The following is a 16,332-nucleotide window of genomic DNA, read 5'->3' as shown; positions in this document are numbered from 1 at the left end:
CTGAGGAACTGTCAGGACCCCACCAAAAACCTGCACCCTGACTTGTAAAATGGTTACACAGATATAGGTACACCTCGTACATAGTCAATGATGTAAGGAAGGACACTGGACACACCTTCGTTGGCTCCACAGCCGCAGTCCAACACGGCGCCCAGGCCCGTCGATCCATTCCTTTGCTTGCTGCCAGTTCCCACAGGGAGTCCTCATTCAGACACCTGAAACAACAACGCACACAAACACATCAGGCAAACAACAGACACGCGCTCAAACACAAAACGCCCTCCTCGGATCCCGCCACTCACCCTTCCTTTGCCAACTTCTCTCGCTCACCTTCAGGGCAGTGCCAGCCCCTTCAACCCGATCACAGAATCACAGAATGACCCGGGTTGGAAGGGACCTCAAGGATCATGAAGCACCAACCCCCGCCTGGCTGCGGGGCTGTGGCAGCCGGTGTGGCTGGGTGCAGCACGTGGGCATGTGGGAGGGCCTGCAGCAGGGATGTGGGGTGTAATCAGAGTGACTGGAATTCCAATTCAGTCAGAGGTCTTAATTGTAGGTAAGGGTTGAATCCGCCAAGGTGCCGCACAAGGAGAGGCGCTGGGTGCGACTATGGAAAGCAGAGCTTGTGTGTCCCAGGAGGCAGGCGTAGTCAGGTCCCCTTTGGAGCCTGCCGTTGTTGGTGCTCAGCTCAGGAGCCCCATCAGGAGCTGCTGCGTGCTGCGTCTGTGTCACGGACTTATCTAGATCAATATGATTGACTGATCAATCTATGATCTCCAGATGATGTTATGATGTGAAATACCAATAGAAAAAAATACAAAACCACAACAGTATGGCAGCCCAAAAAGATTCCCTTGTGGAAGAAGGGGGAGGGTGAAGGAAGGTGAAGGAGGGTGAAGGAGGCCGAGGGCCCTTTACTTGGGGCCGGCTCGTCTGTGCCCTCTTGCTGGCCAGAGAGAAGGGCTGCCCGCTGGGCACAGGGAGCACCTTGTAGCTCCCGTACCATGCCCTGCCCTCCAGCCCCCTCCTCATCCTATGTGGAACTCCAGTGCCAGCAGTGCGGCCGCCATTTTAGAACCCTCTCCATGTCACCATGGTCACCGTTGCCGCATGCCTCTGACAGTTGTGGCAGTTAACAGCCATGCCTGCTGCAAAGAGGGCGAGGGTTGAAGTTTCTGGTGGGAGGATGGAGCTGGGGGCCCTAGGAGTCAGAAGGAGGAGGGGGCCCGCCATGACCATCAGGCAGAGGAGGGGTAAGAGAGCCATTATCCATCATGCCTGGACCAGCCCTGTGACCACCACCCATGTGGAGCCGATGGAGGTGGATCCCCCTCCGGAGGAACCGATGGAGGTGGATCCCCCTCCGGAGGAACCGATGGAGGTGGATCCCCCTCCGGAGGAACCGATGGAGGTGGATCCCCCTCCAGAGGAGCCCATGGACGTGGATCCGCCCGCGGCATAGCTGGCCTGGCACCACACCACCGTGCCAGGCCCCGCGTTGGCATGGTCACAGCTTCACCATCACTGGTCCAGGCACTCGGCTCCTTTCCTGCTGCGCGGCCCCTGCCCCCAGCGTTAGCTGGGTGGCATTATTTAACATCTTCTACTCCTCCACCTTGTTGCTCCTCTGGTTCTGTGTGCCCCCAGTTCCATCTTCCCCCTGTTAGGTTAGGTGTTTGTTCTTTGTTTTGATGGTAGTGTTAGGTTAGTGTTAGTGTTCAGTTTAGTTTTAGTGTTAGGTATAGGTTCCTGTTCGTTCTTTAGAGTTAGGTATAGGTTCCTGTTTGTTGTTTAGGGTTAGGTATAGGTTTTTGTTGTTATTTTAGAGTTAGGTATAGGTTTCTGTTGTTATTTTAGAGTTAGGCATAGGTTAGTGTTCGTACTTGCAGTCAGGCATTGGCTGTTACACTCAAGTAAAAGTAACCGCTGCTCCTTGGGTAAGCATGCAGCTGGTTGCTCACCCCGAGCAATGAGTGCGACTGCCCTGACAGTTTGATGACATCTGCGATGAACTGAATTTCCCTCTTGGGACTTTTCCTTTGCAGAACATGGAGGAGCAGAGCGTGAGTGGGCTGAGAAATGGAGCTGGGACTCAGGAGAGCAACACGTGGCTGTGTCCCAGAGCTCCCAAAGTGTGGCCATTGCAAGGTAGGAGTGCCTTACCGAAAGCGTTGTTCAAGCACAGCTCCTGGCACTGTCTGCAACAGATCCGCTCTCTGCGTGCTTTCTTTCAGTCGCTGGTGTTGTGCAGCACAGCCACGGCACGGCCCTCAGTGCGTACGCGAGGAGCGTGGAAAGGTAGGTGGTGAATTTTCATCTTGCTAACGCTAGGATTAGGAATGGTGAGCATTCCTAAAAGAGTGGCCACAAAGGTGTGATCTGCCTCGGGGAGAAGTTGATTCTCGCCTCTTCAGCTTTTCCCTTCTTTTCTGTCCACCTGTCCTTTCCAGCTCCTCCTCCCCTCAGCTGCAAGTGGGGCAGTGCTCGAGTGTGAGGACTCTTCCTTGGCATGCGGTAACAGACAATGCAGATGTGACTTTTGTGTCCTTCCTTGTTCTTGGGTTTGTAGCCCAGGGATATCTTGCGAGCAGCTCTCTAAGTCAGACTGTGCTGGCAGCGTGCGTGAGTGAAATAGTGCCTCTTTTTTCCCTCTTGCAGCAAGCTTGCCGAGGCAAGGCAAGCGCTACTCAGCTGAGGAAGAAAGCCGAGAAGGAAAGCAGAAAGCAACGATGAGGGCTTGAGCAAGAAGCTACAAAGGACAGCAGAACCACCTGCAACGCTTCCTCGGAGGTGGCACCAAGAGCTGCTGACTCAACAGCCCAGTTTACTGGCACAGCCGTGCTTTCCCTGTCATGGACGGTGGAGATGATGGAAGTGAACTGGACAGGAAGGACTTGTGCTGCGTTAGAAGCAATGAGGGCTTCACATAGGCAGGACTTGGTGTATGGCAAGAGCTGGAGACGCTGCGTTCCTTCAGGGTGTGTCTCTTGAGGTCCAGGCCTGGTGTAGGGTTAGGTTGAAATAGGGCTGGCTGGGACTGGAGAGGGAGGAGGTGACGTAGCCCCGGGGTTTGGCTTCTCCTTGGGTCTGACTGGAGGCTGAGTGACTGATTGCTAAGCGGCAATCCTGGGCACTGGGGTTTCATTTTGGGGTGTGGGCGGGGCAATAAATAGAAGCCAAATCTTCTTGTACGCAATAAAATTGAAGCGAACTTTCTAAACCTGGTGCTGCCTCTTTCAGTAGCTGGTCAGAACGTCCCTCGCTCGGGCTGGCAATCGCAGGGCGATGAAGCGGTCGGCTTCACGTCTCTCCCTTGACATGGTGCAGTGCAGGTTTTCCCCCGTTTCCTTGTTGGTCTTCCCAACCTGTGGCCTTTCAGCCAACCCGTAAGTGCTGGTGACAGGCTGTGAGCATCTCCTTGCTCTCTGAGGACTGACAGAAAGAAACCAGAGGAGGGGAAGCAGCCCGGCAGGAAGAAGGGTGTCCCGTGCTCAGCCCCTTGAGTTGGCCTCTCTTCCCTGAGGGCTCTTTCAGCTTCTGATGGATGCACCGTGTGTTGCTGTTTGCCCTGGGAAGCCCAGCTGCACGCTGGCAGCCGTGGCCTGTGCATCAGCCTCCCCTTGAGGCCCAAGGAGTTGTTTGTTTTTATGTATTCACTATTGGTGTGGCATTTTGTTGTTTTGTTCTGCTTTGAGATCAAGGGGTAATTTAACACCGTTGGAAGTCATTGGGGTTCAGGAGTAGCACATGTAGAATTTTGATCATGCAGCAAGTTGTGATTTCTACTGTGTTAAAGAACTGGCACACACATATACGCCTGCAGCCGGAGCTTGATTGACTCTCGTCAATACGGCCTTCCAAAGCCCGGCCCTGGGGAGTTGTCCAAAAATTTTCCAACCTTTTGTATTACCTAAGTTTATTTTAAGCAGACAAGGAGGAGTAATCTCTTAAAGGCTTTTTTAAAGGCATTGGACTAGGTTTTGATTATCACGTCTCAGGAAGCTTCTGCATTCCACCTAGTGCTAATGTGATACATCAAGAGCAGATGACACAAGAGATTCAGGCCTTGCTGCCAGTCTTTTACGAATCAGAACTTTGTTTCATGTTGCCAGATATTGTGGTTTCCTTTTCAGGGGATTCCTTTGCTGTATAATAAGAAGGCCGAGGGCATCCTGGCCTGCATGGGAAACAGTGTTGCCAGCAGGAGCAGAGAGGTGATTGTCCCCCTGTTCTCAGCACTGATGAGGCCGCAGCTCGAGTGCTGTGTTCAGTTTTGGGCCCCTCAGTGCAAGAAAGACATCGAGGCCCTGGAACGCGTTCAGAGGAGGGCAACAAAGCTGGTGAGGGGTCTGGAGCACAGGCCGTATGAGGAGCGGCTGAGGGAGCTGGGATTGTTCAGCCTGGAGAAGAGGAGGCTCAGGGGAGACCTCATTGCTCTCTCTAACTTCCTGAAGGGAGGCTGTAGTGAGCTGGGGCTCGGCCTCTTCTCTCGTGTCATTAATGATAGGACCAGAGGGAATGGCTTCAAGCTGCGACAGGGGAGATTCAGGCTGGACACTACGAGGTATTACTGCTCAGAAAGGGTGGCCAGGCACTGGAATGGACACAGGGAGGTGGTGAAGGGAAGGGGACGAGGGCGAGGAAGGAAGGAAGGGAAGGGGAAGGTAAAGGAAGGAAAGCGAGAGGAAAGACACGAAATGAGACGTGAATTTTGGGTCCTTTTCCGGCAGCCGCCCCCCCCCAACAGGCCCCAGCCCGGCCTGAGCCACGTGACAGTGCCAGTGCCAGTGACAGGAAGTGCTTCCTGCAGGCGGCGGAGAGCACTTCCGGGCCATGGCGGCATGGCGGCCATGAGCGGGGCCGGGAGGAGCGGGCTCTGTGCTGCGAACGGGGTCGGGCCTCGGGGCGGGGGCACGGAGGGGCTGTCGGGGGAGGAGCTCGCGGCGCTGCCGGCACCCAGAGGCGGCTCCCGGGCGGCTCCACGGTCTCGCTGTGCTGCGGAGTCACCCGGCCGGCCCCAAAAGCCTGGAGGCAGAGCCTGAGCCGGCCCCGGCCCGGATCGTGTGGTGCGGCTCCGGCCGTGCTGGGCTGTGCGGCAGGAAGATGACTTGCGGAATCAAACTCTATAACCCAAAGATGGGTTCTAAAGCAGGTATGTTTATTCCAGCGTTGCGCAGCGCCGGGTGCAAGCGGGAGAGCTCCACCAAACTTGCACACCGTAAGGAGAAAAGTGTGTTACAGATATAGGTTAAGCTAATACGTAATCAATAGTCTCCTCCTCAGTTTGATTACATATTCATTACATTCCCTAGGACCCCGTTCCCCGCGACCCTTGCCGTTGTTTTGGGGTGAAATTCTTCTTCTGTTTTCTTCTTGGTGTTATCTGCTGGTATCGTTCTCCCATGTCAGCATCATCTTGCCCGGGGGTATCTAATCCTTCTTCTTGTCAGAGGTCTCCGGACAATTTCTTCTTATCTTTATTGCCCTCTTCTCTGGTTTTATTTTGACTCAGTGTCTGTAATTCCCCCTATCCCTGCACTTTTAAATGTAAACTATCTGCAGTTACCCTTTGTCTCGGATTCTGTGAAGTTCCCCTTTCCCTTTCTATAGCAGAGTGTTACCTTGCCTCCATTTCAGTCTTTGGGTCCCCAGGGAGGCTCTCCCTGGGGGTGTCCCGATTCGAAGGCAGGATTCAATCCCGCCGCAGCCCGTCCATGGCAGGCAAACGCTTCTCTCCTCTGCTCTTGGGACTCAGCAGTGCCAGGGGTTTCACAGCGCGCGTGTTGCAGTGGCTGGCAGCCTCCGTGTGTTTCTCTATTGCATACAGGATCCCATGGTGGAGCCGCGTCAGAAGCAGACGTTGGTGTCTTGTGGCAGGAGCAAGGGCAGTGGAAGCGCTGCCCAGGGCAGGGCGGTGGTGACTGCCATGAGAGCGGAGGTCTGATGCCATCTGCGAGGGATGGGATTTGCATCCGGTGGCTTTTCCGTTGCAGAATGTCCAGCAGCAGAGCGTGAGTGGCCGTGAAATGAAGCTGGGCCCCAGGAGAGCCGCCTGGAGCTGCGTCACGAGCTTCGTGCGTGGCCAGCGCAAGGTAGGTGTGCCTTACTGTAAGCGTGCGCTGAAGCAGTGTTGGTTAAGCACGGCTCACTCCTCTGTCTGCAACAGATGGGCTTTCTGCGCGCTTTATTGCTGTGGCCGTAGAATTCCCTCTTTCTTACCATCTGATCTGTGAAGGCTTTTGTGTGGGAAGGTTTTGAGGAATGAGGGAGTAGAAATTGCTTTAGTCACGAGTCATCTGGAAAGGTTTCACAGAAACGGTGACATTTGCAGAAGGAACGTATTGGCATTGGCAGTTGTGCCAAATACTCACTGGGATGGAGAGGAGGGAGTACCTGCAGAAGACCGTTCTCTTCTGGTTTTGAGGAAGCCGGGCAGAGCTCAGATTGCAGCTTAAGCAATGTTCTTTTGTCACACTCTGTGTCCTGTGTTGCGTTCTCTCCTTTCGATTCCAGTTCTCCTGACAGGTTAGGCTTGAATTCAGCATAATATCTGCTTCTCCCTGGGTTCAGGTTCTTTGGGTCTCCTGCCTGCTTTTCTCCCTTTTCTTAATGGAGAGTGGAGTTTCTACCACAGAGCAAAGTTTCGTGATTGACAGAAACAAATATGGAACATATTAGATGAACACAGCTCTGCATTTTTTTCTTCCTCCGAACAGCAAGGGACTCCTGTGCTCTCATTAATATCATCAGTGAGTAGATGCTGCCTTCTGCTGGAGCCTAAAATGCTTTCTGCAGTTGAGTGGTTGGAAACATAGGGTTTTAACTTAAAATTGTTTGCGCAGGGTGAAGGTTGGGAATACAATTAGAATACAGTTACACAGTGCTCTATCCCCAGAACTTTCCATCATTTTTCTTAACACAGCTTACGGTTCATTTCAAAACAAACTAACAAAGATGAACTTGGGTTAGCGTAGCCTCTTTTAAATGATCCTTCTGTGTCTTTTCCAGGCTGGTAGCAGAATGGAGACTTTCCCGAGGCACTGAGGAACAGACACAAGCTTCTTTTGAAGGCTTCAATGAAATTCTGCCCCAGCAGTATCTGTGGTCTTTTGATGCTAAGGAGCTGGACGTAAAGGATTCTTTGACTATTGCCAGATCCAGGCTGCTACAGGTATGTCACGGTTTAAACTAAAAATCCACCTGCGTCCGTGACAGGGACTGTGGGCCCAGCAGGGGCCCTAGGCCGAAAGGAAAAAAAGTTAATTAGGAAAAGAAAACAGCAGCAACAATCTAAGGAGGCACACTTATTTACTAAATTACTATATCGAAATACAGGATAACACAGTATAATACAATATAATTGAAAATTGAGCTAACGAATCAAGCAAAATAGGAGAGAGAATGAGTCCCGAAACCGAGAGGCCTACTGTAAATCTAGGCGAAACGGTGAAGGCTCCCACACACTCCCCTGAACGCCAGAACTCGAAAGACGTCAGTCTAGCCTGCGACAGAGTTAATATAGTGTCCAGGTCCCGTGACCTCGTGTTGTTCTCTGGGAGATGTAGTCTTCTTCTGTAAGTTGCAGATTCAGTAAAACTATTCATGCTTTATATGATGTTATGATGTGGAATACTGATAGCAAAATTACAAAATTATTAAACCATGACAAGGTAATACTTGCATTTCAGTCAGTGTCTGAAGAGCAAAGTTCATTAAGGCTGGCAGTTCTGTTTTCAGGATGTGTGAGAGAAGCCTTATGTATCAGTTAGTATTTGGTTACTGTGTTGGTCTTCACTTTCTTCTTTGCAACCAATTTACACGTTTCTAACGTTAAGATTCTGCCAGCATAAATTTTTTGGCTAACAGTGTTTTTGTAGTCCTTGACAATGTGATTTGCGTGTGTCTAAAGAGTGAGCAACTAGAAAGCAAGGGAGCAAAGAACCAAATATCAGCGGATGGTCAAATTACTGAGTGGAGCAGGTTTTAGCTGCTCTTGGGTTCTCCAAGTTATACTCTACAGCAAAACATCGTATTTCTAGCACAGAATGGTACGGTTAGGTAAAGACAAAGTACGTTGTTAGTTTGAATGTCTAAATACAAATGTTTTCATGAGTGGTATTTCTCTTTTGTGGCCTCTCCACATTTTCTTTGTGAGCGGATGTTATTATTTGCTATGAAAGTTTGAGAGTTTAATATTAAAAACGAGTGTAGTGTGATTGCAGGTGCTTTTAAGTACAGTAGTATTTCAGTACAATAGTCTTGCTGTAGAAGCAAAGTAGTAGGTTGTAGTTTCAATGATTCCATGTGGGTGCCCAGCCCAAAGTGGGGATTCCCTTATGAAAGGAGGGGGAGGGTGAAGGAGGCCGAGGGCCCTTTTCTCGGGGCCAGCTCTCTGTGCCCTCTTGCTGGCCGGAGAGAAGGGCTGCCCGCTGGACACAGGGAGTGCCTTGTAGCTCCCGTGCCGTGCCCTGCCCTCCAGCCCCCTCCTCATCCTATGCGGAACACCACTCCCAGCAGCACAGGTGCCATTTTGGAATCTTCCCCATGTCACAGCTGTCACCTTGGTTGCTGCGGCTCCACCCGACTCACTCACCTCTGAGAGTGCTGGGCAGGTAGCAGCCATGTCCAGCACGAAGCGAGGGCGAGAGGAATGTAGTGAGGATTTAAGTGGGAGAAGGAGCTGGGGGCCCCAGAACCGAAGAGGAGGAGGGTGCCCGCCATAACCATCAAATGGAGGAGGGGGAAAGGAGCCCGTTTCCATCATGCCTGGACCAGCCCTGTGACCACCACCCATGTGGAGCCGATGGAGGTGGATCCCCCTCCGGAGGAACCGATGGAGGTGGATCCCCCTCCAGAGGAGCCCATGGACGTGGATCCGCCCGCGGCATAGCTGGCCTGGCACCACACCACCGTGGTCATGGTCATGACCGTTGGCATGGTCACAGCTTCACCATCGCTGGTCCAGGCACTCGGCTCCTTTCCTGCTGCGTGGCCCCTGCCCCCAGCATGAGCTGGGTGGCATTATTTAACATCTTCTTCTCCTCCACCTCGTTGCTCCTCCGGTTCTGTGGGCCCCCAGTTCCTTCTTCCCCCTGTTGTAGTTAGGTGTTTGCTCTGTTCTTTGTTTTGATGGTTGTGTTAGGTTAGTGTTAGTGTTCAGTTTAGTTTTAGCGTTAGGGATAGGTTCCTGTTTGTTCTTTAGAGTTAGGCATAGGTTCCTGTTTGTTCTTTAGGGTTAGGTATAGGTTTCTGTTGTTATTTTAGAGTTAGGCATAGGTTAGTGTTCGTACTTACAGTCAGGCATTGGCTGCTACACTCAAGTAAAAGTAACCGCTGCTCCTGGGTAAGCACACAGTGTTGCCATCAGGGCTCAAGCTCAGGCAGCCAGCTGACCGGGGCAGAATTTGTGTTAGACGCTGCTCAGTGACAACACCCAGAACAAAGTAGCAAGGATGTGAAGTGCAGGAGACTACTTGCGCTTAGCACATTCTGTCTGCTGTAACAGCATTACTCAAAGATTTCTAATCAGGCCAAGATCTTTGTGATGCAGCAGTTTGTTCATTACTGCCATCATGGGCGCACAACCCTACTGGCGAGGAATGGAAGGCCCTATATGCTGGCCCGACCCTACCCGCAGGGAGGTGTGCTCCCTCCCCTGGGCACGGGTCAGGGACATTGCTGGGAGACTTCCCAGTCTGATCTGCCCTTCTGTCTACTATCCCCTGCTGATAGTTCAGGCTGGCAGTGAAGAAGTTAGTAAAAAAAGCCTGAAGGCTATCAAAGATGATTTCAGGGGACTGGGGCGGGTAATCGAAGGAACAGGTGTGCGGGTGGTTATTGCATCTGTACTTTCAGTGGCAGGGAGGGATACTGAGTTGGACCTAAAAACCCACCTCTTAAACAAATGGTTAAAGAGTCGGTGCAGACATAGGAGTCTTGGTGTTTTTCACCATGGGGCAATTTATTTGGCTCCTGGCATGACAGCTACAGACGGAAGCGGCCTGTCTCAAAGGGGTAAGAGGGTTCTAGCTGAGGAACTGTCAGGACCCCACCAAAAACCTGCACCCTGACTTGTAAAATGGTTACACAGATATAGGTACACCTCATACATAGTCAATGATGTAAGGAAGGACACTGGACACACCTTCGTTGGCTCCACAGCCGCAGTCCAACACGGCGGCCAGGCCCGTCGATCCATTCCTTTGCTTGCTGCCAGTTCCCACAGGGAGTCCTCACTCAGACACCTGAAACAACAACGCACACAAACACATCAGGCAAACAACAGACACGCACACAAACACAAAACGCCCTCCTCGGATCCCGCCACTCACCCTTCCTTTGCCAACTTCTCTCGCTCACCTTCAGGGCAGTGCCAGCCCCTTCAACCCGATCACAGAATCACAGAATGACCCGGGTTGGAAGGGACCTCAAGGATCATGAAGCACCAACCCCCGCCTGGCTGCGGGGCTGTGGCAGCCGGTGTGGCTGGGTGCAGCACGTGGGCATGTGGGAGGGCCTGCAGCAGGGATGTGGGGTGTAATCAGAGTGACTGGAATTCCAATTCAGTCAGAGGTCTTAATTGTAGGTAAGGGTTGAATCCGCCGAGGTGCCGCACAAGGAGAGGCGCTGGGTGCGACTATGGAAAGCAGAGCTTGTGTGTCCCAGGAGGCAGGCGTAGTCAGGTCCCCTTTGGAGCCTGCCGTTGTTGGTGCTCAGCTCAGGAGCCCCATCAGGAGCTGCTGCGTGCTGCGTCTGTGTCACGGACTTATCTAGATCAATATGATTGACTGATCAATCTATGATCTCCAGATGATGTTATGATGTGAAATACCAATAGAAAAAAATACAAAACCACAACAGTATGGCAGCCCAAAAAGATTCCCTTGTGGAAGAAGGGGGAGGGTGAAGGAGGGTGAAGGAGGCCGAGGGCCCTTTACTTGGGGCCGGCTCGTCTGTGCCCTCTTGCTGGCCAGAGAGAAGGGCTGCCCGCTGGGCACAGGGAGCACCTTGTAGCTCCCGTACCATGCCCTGCCCTCCAGCCCCCTCCTCATCCTATGTGGAACTCCAGTGCCAGCAGTGCGGCCGCCATTTTAGAACCCTCTCCATGTCACCATGGTCACCGTTGCCGCATGCCTCTGACAGTTGTGGCAGTTAACAGCCATGCCTGCTGCAAAGAGGGCGAGGGTTGAAGTTTCTGGTGGGAGGATGGAGCTGGGGGCCCTAGGAGTCAGAAGGAGGAGGGGGCCCGCCATGACCATCAGGCAGAGGAGGGGTAAGAGAGCCATTATCCATCATGCCTGGACCAGCCCTGTGACCACCACCCATGTGGAGCCTATGGAGGTGGATCCCCCTCCGGAGGAACCGATGGAGGTGGATCCCCCTCCGGAGGAACCGATGGAGGTGGATCCCCCTCCGGAGGAACCGATGGAGGTGGATCCCCCTCCAGAGGAGCCCATGGACGTGGATCCGCCCGCGGCATAGCTGGCCTGGCACCACACCACCGTGCCAGGCCCCACGTTGGCATGGTCACAGCTTCACCATCGCTGGTCCAGGCACTCGGCTCCTTTCCTGCTGCGCGGCCCCTGCCCCCAGCATTAGCTGGGTGGCATTATTTAACATCTTCTGCTCCTCCACCTTGTTGCTCCTCTGGTTCTGTGGGCCCCCAGTTCCATCTTCCCCCTGTTAGGTTAGGTGTTTGTTATGTTCTTTTTTGTTGATGGTAGTGTTAAGTTAGTGTTAGTGTTAGTGTTCAGTTTAGTTTTAGTGTTAGGGATAGGTTCCTGTTCGTTTTTTAGAGTTAGGCATAGGTTCCTGTTTGTTCTTTAGGGTTAGGTATAGGTTTTTGTTGTTATTTTAGAGTTAGGTATAGGTTTTTGTTGTTATTTTAGAGTTAGGTATAGGTTTCTGTTGTTATTTTAGAGTTAGGCATAGGTTAGTGTTCGTACTTGCAGTCAGGCATTGGCTGTTACACTCAAGTAAAAGTAACCGCTGCTCCTTGGGTAAGCATGCAGCTGGTTGCTCACCCCGAGCAATGAGTGCGACTGCCCTGACAGTTTGATGACATCTGCGATGAACTGAATTTCCCTCTTGGGACTTTTCCTTTGCAGAACATGGAGGAGCAGAGCGTGAGTGGGCTGAGAAATGGAGCTGGGACTCAGGAGAGCAACACGTGGCTGTGTCCCAGAGCTCCCAAAGTGTGGCCATTGCAAGGTAGGAGTGCCTTACCGAAAGCGTTGTTCAAGCACAGCTCCTGGCACTGTCTGCAACAGATCCGCTCTCTGCGTGCTTTCTTTCAGTCGCTGGTGTTGTGCAGCACAGCCACGGCACGGCCCTCAGTGCGTACGCGAGGAGCGTGAAAAGGTAGGTGGTGAATTTTCATCTTGCTAACGCTAGGATTAGGAATGGTGAGCATTCCTAAAAGAGTGGCCACAAAGGTGTGATCTGCCTCGGGGAGAAGTTGATTCTCGCCTCTTCAGCTTTTCCCTTCTTTTCTGTCCACCTGTCCTTTCCAGCTCCTCCTCCCCTCAGCTGCAAGTGGGGCAGTGCTCGAGTGTGAGGACTCTTCCTTGGCATGCGGTAACAGACAATGCAGATGTGACTTTTGTGTCCTTCCTTGTTCTTGGGTTTGTAGCCCAGGGATATCTTGCGAGCAGCTCTCTAAGTCAGACTGTGCTGGCAGCGTGCGTGAGTGAAATAGTGCCTCTTTTTTCCCTCTTGCAGCAAGCTTGCCGAGGCAAGGCAAGCGCTACTCAGCTGAGGAAGAAAGCCGAGAAGGAAAGCAGAAAGCAACGATGAGGGCTTGAGCAAGAAGCTACAAAGGACAGCAGAACCACCTGCAACGCTTCCTCGGAGGTGGCACCAAGAGCTGCTGACTCAACAGCCCAGTTTACTGGCACAGCCGTGCTTTCCCTGTCATGGACGGTGGAGATGATGGAAGTGAACTGGACAGGAAGGACTTGTGCTGCGTTAGAAGCAATGAGGGCTTCACATAGGCAGGACTTGGTGTATGGCAAGAGCTGGAGACGCTGCGTTCCTTCAGGGTGTGTCTCTTGAGGTCCAGGCCTGGTGTAGGGTTAGGTTGAAATAGGGCTGGCTGGGACTGGAGAGGGAGGAGGTGACGTAGCCCCGGGGTTTGGCTTCTCCTTGGGTCTGACTGGAGGCTGAGTGACTGATTGCTAAGCGGCAATCCTGGGCACTGGGGTTTCATTTTGGGGTGTGGGCGGGGCAATAAATAGAAGCCAAATCTTCTTGTACGCAATAAAATTGAAGCGAACTTTCTAAACCTGGTGCTGCCTCTTTCAGTAGCTGGTCAGAACGTCCCTCGCTCGGGCTGGCAATCGCAGGGCGATGAAGCGGTCGGCTTCACGTCTCTCCCTTGACATGGTGCAGTGCAGGTTTTCCCCCGTTTCCTTGTTGGTCTTCCCAACCTGTGGCCTTTCAGCCAACCCGTAAGTGCTGGTGACAGGCTGTGAGCATCTCCTTGCTCTCTGAGGACTGACAGAAAGAAACCAGAGGAGGGGAAGCAGCCCGGCAGGAAGAAGGGTGTCCCGTGCTCAGCCCCTTGAGTTGGCCTCTCTTCCCTGAGGGCTCTTTCAGCTTCTGATGGATGCACCGTGTGTTGCTGTTTGCCCTGGGAAGCCCAGCTGCACGCTGGCAGCCGTGGCCTGTGCATCAGCCTCCCCTTGAGGCCCAAGGAGTTGTTTGTTTTTATGTATTCACTATTGGTGTGGCATTTTGTTGTTTTGTTCTGCTTAGAGATCAAGGGGTAATTTAACACCGTTGGAAGTCATTGGGGTTCAGGAGTAGCACATGTAGAATTTTGATCATGCAGCAAGTTGTGATTTCTACTGTGTTAAAGAACTGGCACACACATATACGCCTGCAGCCGGAGCTTGATTGACTCTCGTCAATACGGCCTTCCAAAGCCCGGCCCTGGGGAGTTGTCCAAAAATTTTCCAACCTTTTGTATTACCTAAGTTTATTTTAAACAGACAAGGAGGAGTAATCTCTTAAAGGCTTTTTTAAAGGCATTGGACTAGGTTTTGATTATCACGTCTCAGGAAGCTTCTGCATTCCACCTAGTGCTAATGTGATACATCAAGAGCAGATGACACAAGAGATTCAGGCCTTGCTGCCAGTCTTTTACGAATCAGAACTTTGTTTCATGTTGCCAGATATTGTGGTTTCCTTTTCAGGGGATTCCTTTGCTGTATAATAAGAAGGCCGAGGGCATCCTGGCCTGCATGGGAAACAGTGTTGCCAGCAGGAGCAGAGAGGTGATTGTCCCCCTGTTCTCAGCACTGATGAGGCCGCAGCTCGAGTGCTGTGTTCAGTTTTGGGCCCCTCAGTGCAAGAAAGACATCGAGGCCCTGGAACGCGTTCAGAGGAGGGCAACAAAGCTGGTGAGGGGTCTGGAGCACAGGCCGTATGAGGAGCGGCTGAGGGAGCTGGGATTGTTCAGCCTGGAGAAGAGGAGGCTCAGGGGAGACCTCATTGCTCTCTCTAACTTCCTGAAGGGAGGCTGTAGTGAGCTGGGGCTCGGCCTCTTCTCTCGTGTCATTAATGATAGGACCAGAGGGAATGGCTTCAAGCTGCGACAGGGGAGATTCAGGCTGGACACTACGAGGTATTACTGCTCAGAAAGGGTGGCCAGGCACTGGAATGGACACAGGGAGGTGGTGAAGGGAAGGGGACGAGGGCGAGGAAGGAAGGAAGGGAAGAGGAAGGTAAAGGAAGGAAAGCGAGAGGAAAGACACGAAATGAGACGTGAATTTTGGGTCCTTTTCCGGCAGCCGCCCCCCCCCAACAGGCCCCAGCCCGGCCTGAGCCACGTGACAGTGCCAGTGCCAGTGACAGGAAGTGCTTCCTGCAGGCGGCGGAGAGCACTTCCGGGCCATGGCGGCATGGCGGCCATGAGCGGGGCCGGGAGGAGCGGGCTCTGTGCTGCGAACGGGGTCGGGCCTCGGGGCGGGGGCACGGAGGGGCTGTCGGGGGAGGAGCTCGCGGCGCTGCCGGCACCCAGAGGCGGCTCCCGGGCGGCTCCACGGTCTCGCTGTGCTGCGGAGTCACCCGGCCGGCCCCAAAAGCCTGGAGGCAGAGCCTGAGCCGGCCCCGGCCCGGATCGTGTGGTGCGGCTCCGGCCGTGCTGGGCTGTGCGGCAGGAAGATGACTTGCGGAATCAAACTCTATAACCCAAAGATGGGTTCTAAAGCAGGTATGTTTATTCCAGCGTTGCGCAGCGCCGGGTGCAAGCGGGAGAGCTCCACCAAACTTGCACACCGTAAGGAGAAAAGTGTGTTACAGATATAGGTTAAGCTAATACGTAATCAATAGTCTCCTCCTCAGTTTGATTACATATTCATTACATTCCCTAGGACCCCATTCCCCGCGACCCTTGCCGTTGTTTTGGGGTGAAATTCTTCTTCTGTTTTCTTCTTGGTGTTATCTGCTGGTATCGTTCTCCCATGTCAGCATCATCTTGCCCGGGGGTATCTAATCCTTCTTCTTGTCAGAGGTCTCCGGACAATTTCTTCTTATCTTTATTGCCCTCTTCTCTGGTTTTATTTTGACTCAGTGTCTGTAATTCCCCCTATCCCTGCACTTTTAAATGTAAACTATCTGCAGTTACCCTTTGTCTTGGTTTCTGTGAAGTTCCCCTTTCCCTTTCTATAGCAAAGTGTTACCTTGCCTCCATTTCAGACTTTGGGTCCCCAGGGAGGCTCTCCCTGGGGGTGTCCCGATTCGAAGGCAGGATTCAATCCCGCCGCAGCCCGTCCATGGCAGGCAAACGCTTCTCTCCTCTGCTCTTGGGACTCAGCAGTGCCAGGGGTTTCACAGTGCGGGTGTTGCAGTGGCTGGCAGCCTCCGTGTGTTTTTCTATTGCATACAGGATCCCATGGTGGAGCCGCGTTAGAAGCAGACGTTGGTGTCTTGTGGCAGGAGCAAGGGCAGTGGAAGCGCTGCCCAGGGCAGGGCGGTGGTGACTGCCATGAGAGCGGAGGTCTGATGCCATCTGCGAGGGATGGGATTTGCATCCGGTGGCTTTTCCGTTGCAGAATGTCCAGCAGCAGAGCGTGAGTGGCCGTGAAATGAAGCTGGGCCCCAGGAGAGCCGCCTGGAGCTGCGTCACGAGCTTCGTGCGTGGCCAGCGCAAGGTAGGTGTGCCTTACTGTAAGCGTGCGCTGAAGCAGTGTTGGTTAAGCACGGCTCACTCCTCTGTCTGCAACAGATGGGCTTTCTGCGCGCTTTATTGCTGTGGCCGTAGAATTCCCTCTTTCTTACCATCTGATCTGTGAAGGCTTTTGTGTGGGAAAGTTTTGAGGAATGAGGGAG

The 16,332-nt window shown here is 52.9% G+C and overlaps 1 long non-coding RNA gene across 2 annotated transcripts; it reads left to right on the top strand.

The window, feature by feature from the left end:
* Window positions 1–12,143: 12,143 nt before the first annotated feature.
* Window positions 12,144–13,282, top strand: LOC146758313 (uncharacterized). Of its 2 annotated transcripts, none has more exons than XR_014934730.1 (2): window positions 12,144–12,360; window positions 12,721–13,282. It is a non-coding gene; the product is annotated as an uncharacterized LOC146758313 (long non-coding RNA). The 2 variants fall into 2 exon arrangements; XR_014934729.1 differs by having other exon boundaries at window positions 12,513–13,282.
* Window positions 13,283–16,332: the final 3,050 nt, after the last annotated feature.

The sequence above is a fragment of the Coturnix japonica genome, chromosome 15, assembly GCF_054131305.1.
Source record: "Coturnix japonica strain WE chromosome 15, WE-NBRP24, whole genome shotgun sequence".
Taxonomy (NCBI): Eukaryota; Metazoa; Chordata; class Aves; order Galliformes; family Phasianidae; genus Coturnix; species Coturnix japonica.
The sequence above is the reverse complement of the archived record's forward strand: the minus strand, read 5'-3'. Positions and strand labels throughout refer to the sequence as shown.